At 40.6% G+C, this 6,000-nt stretch overlaps 1 long non-coding RNA gene across 1 annotated transcript; it reads right to left on the minus strand.

The window, feature by feature from the left end:
• Positions 1-4,281: 4,281 nt before the first annotated feature.
• LOC113027435 (uncharacterized) lies at positions 4,282-4,923 on the minus strand. The gene is made up of 3 exons (XR_003273052.1): positions 4,767-4,923; positions 4,540-4,689; positions 4,282-4,458 (listed from the first exon to the last, which is right to left on the minus strand). It is a non-coding gene; the product is annotated as an uncharacterized LOC113027435 (long non-coding RNA).
• Positions 4,924-6,000: the final 1,077 nt, after the last annotated feature.

Below are 6,000 nucleotides of genomic sequence, written 5' to 3' on the forward strand. Positions count from 1 at the left end.
CGACCTTTCCAGGGTGTACCCTGCCTCTCACCCTCACAGCTGGGATAGGTTCCAGCGCCCCCTGTGACCCTGAAAAAAAGGATAAGCGGATGGATGTTTCTATTTTGTCTTCTCACACTCACTGGCAACTTCATTACCTTGTCTCACTGTGTTCTGCCTCCCTGATTGTCTGCTTTTGCCTTTGATATCTCCATTTTTGTCCTTGGGTCTGTGTGTGTGCGCGTGTTTTAGTTCCTTTTTTATTTTGATAGTCTCATGTCTTGTGTGCTTTACACTGAGTTTGACTTCCTGTGTCTTGTTTATCCTGATTTGTTGCAGCTGTCTTCCCTGGTGTTTCCCATCTCCCTAATTACCTGGTATGTATATAATGTCTCAGTTGTCCCTTGTGCTTTGTTCAGTTCAATTCATATAATGCCCAATCACAACAGATACTGCGAGGTGCTTAACATTGTAAGGTTGAAACCCCAACAATCATATAATCCCCTTGAGCAAGCACTTTGGCGACAGAGGGAAGGAAAAACTCATTTTGAACGGGAGGGAACCTCAGGCAGAACCAGGCTCAGGGAAGGGCAGTGAGTATATCTGCCAACACAAAATAAATCCCAGAATAATGTGGAGATGCTTTCACTTTTTTGTTCCACTGCACTAAGTCAGCTCTCATCAGCCTCATAGCTCTTTGTTTCCTGGATGGTAAACTGAGAGATAGTTTGAAGTTTGACATCTTGCAAGATTTATATAAAGTATAAAATTCCATTTGCTGTGTAGATAATTTAACTTTAAATGCTTACACTGGCACATATAAAAGCACATACAATAATATTTCAATAATACTGATAGACTGAAGTATGAAATGAATTCACTGTTTTGCTTTCAACCGTGTATGCTCTGTCTCAAAGTTCTTGCCTTGTTCCCAGCATCATCAGTCAGCTGTTTTCTGTAAATAAAGCTTTGATGAAATCTTTGCATACTGTTATGTTACTCTTTAAATCTTAAATTACAGTGTTTCTGCCATTACAAAGTACTCTGTTATGTCACAATGTGACCTACTGGTTTAATATGAGTTTATTAACAAAAATAGCACACACGTGTTGGTTGTATGATCACATAACAGTATGATTTTGTATGTCACTCACTGCATAGAGAGTTGTGCCGTTTTCTCAACCACATAACCAACAACAAGTTAATTTCCACCAGATTGATGGCTTTCAGTAGCTTCCAAAAATTGAACGCTGTCCTCTCTCTGCGCTCACACTAGCTGACCCTGGCATGCTCCTGGATACAGCTATTTCAGCTGTGAACCAAATAGTTGGAGGCAAACGCATAAAATGTGTCAGACTTTTTTTCCACTTTTGTATTGCAAGTAAAAATGTTTTTTATCAGTGTTTATTGGAAAGTGTAAATAAAAAACTGACTAAAGCAAAAGTATAGCATTACAATGAATAGAAAGTAATCTGACTACTGATTAATCTGATTACCATAAGCCTCTAATTTATAATGCGTTACACCTTGTTACCCCTTTTGTCCAATACCACAAGACAGACGAAGTTGGGCAACTGTGCCAATAAAGAGAACAGCGGGACTTACATTCATAAGGTGGAAAGAATGAATCATTCCATACAAATGCTCATCATTCCTTTAATGGCCACTTAAGGCTTCCTCCAAAAGTGAGTGCATCTCCATAGACTCCCATTTTAAAATACACAGTTTACTGCATTTAAAAGCATGTTTACCATCTGGTATACAAACTGTTTTGGCCATCACCGACAGTTTGCTCTTTTATAACATGGATGCTGGAATTAGAGGCACAGAGCTCTTCTGTGTCTGCTTGCTGGCGTCACTGAACTGAACCTCTCATTTACATTTGTGTCTTTTGGAACATTTTAATGGCATTTGCTGACAAATGATATAATCAGTTGTGTGGGGGACTGCTCCAGAAGTTTGTTCCAGTTTTTTGGCACTTAGGTGCTACTTTGCACTTATTAGCATATATGTGTGTTGGAGTGTTGTACCTGTATGTTAGCTGACTATGTGGTCACATTAAGTATACTGTAACCCCCAGAGCTGTCCGTAGTGCTGAAACTAAAATTTTACATTGTTTACAAGTCAATAAACTCAACAGTACCATCCTGATATTTTCACATGAATCCCACTTTGCAAGAACTGTGCCTTTTTCCACTTTAGTAAAGCATGTGCACATACTCACAACTGCCACTAACTCCTAGAGTATTTAAAAGTAGAATGGGAGGGAGAGCCTTCAGTTTTCAGGCCCCTCTTCTGTGGAACCAGCTCCCAGTTTGGATTCGGGAGACAGACACTATCTCTACTTTTAAGATTAGGCTTAAAACTTTCCTTTTTGCTAAAGCATATAGTTAGGGCTGGATCAGGTGACCCTGAATCCTCCCTTAGTTATGCTGCAATAGACGTAGGCTGCCGGGGGATTCCCATGATGCATTGAGTTTTTCCTTTTCAGTCACCTTTCTCACTCACTATGTGTTAATAGACCTCTCTGCATTAAATCATACTTGTTATTAATCTCTGTCTCTCTTCCACAGCATGTCTTAATCCTGTTTTCCTTCTCTCACCCCAACCACTCACAGCAGATGGCCCCGCCCCTCCCTGAGCCTGGTTCTGCCGGAGGTTTCTTCCTGTTAAAAGGGAGTTTTTCCTTCCCGCTGTCACCAAAGTGCTTGCGCATAGGGGGTCATTTGATTGTTGGGTTTTTCTCTGTATGTATTATTGTAGGGTCTAACTTACAATATAAAGCACCCTGAGGCGACTGTTGTTGTGATTTGGCTATATAAATAAAATTGAATTGAATTGAATTTAGCTTACGGCACAATCTTCACACTGCGGTGCTAAAATCACAGGAAATTCAGGGGCATTACAAATACAGTGATGCTTAAGACACTTTTCATGCCCATTTCAGTGCTTAGTCATGCCTTTTTAATACTCCTTTTTTCTGCAGCCTAGCTTGTGTAAATGGAAAGTTATGCTTTGGATTAGTTTTGCAAACAAGGGGATTCCCACCATGTCTCCATCTGTGAGTAGTTTCTTTTTACAGTGCCCCGTTGTAAGAGATGTTACAACGCCTTATTCTCTCTCACCTCAATTTGTGGCTCTGTGGATAACAGGCTCTAAAAGCACAGGAGACATCAGACATGCATTAGGGGTGGACAGGATCATGTCATTAGGCTATTAATATTAGAAACCTTCAACACAGTGCAGCACACAAAGAACTAGCAGTACTGAAGAAAGTGATGCCTAATCACCAAGTGGAATGTGAAACAGAGGTAGACTTCAGAAAAAAATGGAGTGCACTGTCTCCATTCAGGACATTAGTTACCATAGAGACTAGTAAGGTGTATAGGTGTATGGCTGAAGGAATGTAATGGTAAGGTTGCAACACACCTCTCCAAACACACACAAACAGCCATCGGTATGAACAGCAACACATAATCTGAAGATTTATTGAGCGACCTTTTCAAGATTTTCGCAAACCACAAATCACATTGGGAAAGACAAACTACCTTATTTTGCAAAGGAAAAAATGTTGCTTTCATGGTGTGGCATCTAATTGGGAACACAAAGGGTCCCCCCCCCAAGACACACACATTCTTTCATAGTACTGATTTGCATTAATTGGAATTATTTTGTTGTGTAACTAGAATGATGGCTTGTTAAGGAAGGTGTAAAATATATTTTTTTAAAACTACAGAATGATAAAATTGCCTGCAACAAGTGAGAGATGACAACTGAGCACAAGAGCAATCTGGGTGGGGGGACTTCAAAAGGGGAAGGTATGGAGGAAAGTGGAAATGGGATAGAACCTAGACAAAGGTATAAACAATATTATTATAATCAAAACTAAAAGAGTGGGTGAACTTTACAGAAAGAAAACATCAGCTGATTAATGGAGAAAGCCAGTAATTCCAGCAAATGAAGAAAAACCTAACAAATACATGAACATGAGACTCAAATAACAAAGTGTAAGGAAACCAGAGAACCCACAAAGACGAAAAGGAAAAAATCTACTTTAAAAAATTCAACTAAAAACTAAACTATAAAAACAAACTGTGTTTTCACACAAGAGTTGGAAAAAAAACTTGTATGAACACACAGACATGTATATTAATTTATCATGTTTTTTTTTATATTCTTATATATATTCTTTATATTACTGTAACAAAAACTCCTGTTCATAACCAAACAAATCAATAATAAATGCATATATTCATTGCTGTTCTTTATTACAAGCTACAGGTGTCAAGAACCGAAGTTCAACACACAAGCTGGACCCAGGAGCAGAACACACACACAGCGGTACGAGAGAAAAAATAAACTTTATTATAACTGAGAGTGTCCCGGGAGAGTAGAAGGGAGAAAACGCACGGAACCAGAGAAACCGAGGGACCGGGAGAAGAATCGCGCAGGAAACGCCGAGAGCGGGACCGTGGGAGGCTGAAACAGAAAAAGAAAAAAGGATTATTGGGGTGCGGGTAAACCGGCAGCATACGAGGGGAGGTAGTGTACGCGTCTTACGATGATAGCGGGGCCAAGGGAACCGGAGGGAGGGGTGAGGGTCCGTGGGGAGAAGCTCCAGAAAGGGCGAGGCAGCTGGGGTTGATCGTGATCCAAATTCTGGACAGGCAGGTGGACAGGCTGGTGACTCAAAACACGCCGAGCAGTGATCTGGGTATACAAGGCAGAGTTAGTACTAGTTCACACGGATAGGATTGCCTAAGGACTTTCCCGTAGGTGTGCGTTACCGCTGAAGGACGATTACGGACTGGCGTGGAGCAGCAGGCTGGGCAGGATTAAATGGTCCACCTGGTGATCGCCTGGGATGGGATGCAGGTGTGGAGTCAGCGGCCACGCCCACGGGAGTGGGCATCCCATCAGCACCTCAGACGCCGGGCCGCGGACCATGACAACAGGTTTATTGTATAACACAAAGTAATCAATTACAGACACCAACACCGACACATAATTCCAAGAATCCTACATGCAGGGTATATGTAATCATGCCATTCGTTTTGACAGCAGTACTACATATAATATACTTTGTAAGGATTTGGGTGTAATTCCCAAAAGCTGTTTAGGTATTGATAATCCTGATGACCTAGGCAGTTTATTAAATTCAGTTTCATCCAGATTGATTAATGCTTCCAGGAAACAAACACATATCATATCATTAAGAACCAGTAAGTTTTATTAGGCACTGAAAACTACATTTTAAGTTTAGAAAGATTACATGGAAAATTTTAGGACATAACACCAAAAAACATGTCCCAACACATTTTGAATGGACATGTCTGTAAAAGGATATACAGTATAGAGGTTTCTGCACATTAAGTGTGATACAATCAGTGGACATGAGGGGAAACTGTGCATTCCCCCACTGTTTGGTGAGCGGTTTCCGTCACTCGTAAACTGATCATAAGAAAACCAATGCACAAAAAAACAAAACAGAAAATCACATTGTCCTGTGCATTCTTAATCATCCAGTTAAAGAATCTTAGAATATTGTGATTGCATATTAGTAATCAAGAAACTGACCCCACAGCCCACTGTTAGTCAGTGGTGCTAGTTTCAGTCATTATGCAAATGCACTGTTTAAAGATTTGGGGAAACTAGCAGTCAGCTGAGACTGAAGAAGTCACTGGGATAAGTGAGGAAATGTTTCTCTTACTGAAAACGATACATCCAGATAAACAGAACAAACTTTTTGTGATTTCTTTGGTCACTAGTAGATCACGATTGCCTGTCATTTGCATGAATGACACCAAGTTGTCTGCCAAGACTCACTTGAAAAAACTTGAGAAAGGTGTTGTGCAAACTGTAACTGTCATGTCTGCTCCCTGAAGTAATATCGTAACATGGTATCAGAAGTGAACTGATAAGGCTATAGAAGAGTGTCGCACACATGGAAGGGCTTAAGCCGCCAGCTGGACTTGATTTGCTGCAAGGGAACCTCTCGGAAAATTGGAGACGGTTTCGGCA

The sequence above is a fragment of the Astatotilapia calliptera genome, chromosome 7 (assembly GCF_900246225.1).
Source record: "Astatotilapia calliptera chromosome 7, fAstCal1.2, whole genome shotgun sequence".
Lineage (NCBI taxonomy): Eukaryota > Metazoa > Chordata > Actinopteri > Cichliformes > Cichlidae > Astatotilapia > Astatotilapia calliptera.